Source organism: Cynara cardunculus, assembly GCF_001531365.2.
Source record: "Cynara cardunculus var. scolymus isolate 2C chromosome LG 5, CcrdV1, whole genome shotgun sequence".
Taxonomy (NCBI): Eukaryota; Viridiplantae; Streptophyta; class Magnoliopsida; order Asterales; family Asteraceae; genus Cynara; species Cynara cardunculus.
In genome coordinates, this window is record NC_037532.1 from 806,144 (window position 1) to 806,589 (window position 446).

Consider the following 446-nt stretch of genomic DNA (forward strand, 5'->3'; position numbering starts at 1 on the left):
AATAAAAAATTTGTTTCACTTGATACAATCTGATTTGTTAATCTGAAATTAATTATAGACTTCGAATTCATAGACATCTATTCTTTTTCCAAAGCCCGAAATCTTAGAAATTTATTATTATCCAACTAATTTGTTGATATTGATATGAATMTATACAATTTCTCTATTTTATTGGATGTGTATTAAATATGAGATTAATTTATCAAACCTTTTATAAAAGAACAAATTGCATGAAAAAGTAAYGTAYTTTAAYTTGATTCCTATTTTGRGTAACGTACTTTCAGAACTTTCATTTCGGTACCTAARATGTAAAGTTTTAAACATTTAAGTATCCGGATAAGCAGTTGAAGCATTAAGCGGTTACCATACTGATGTGGTATCCAACTCAATATTATCACATCACTTGCCACATCGGCATGGTAACCGGTTAATGCTTCAACCGGTTA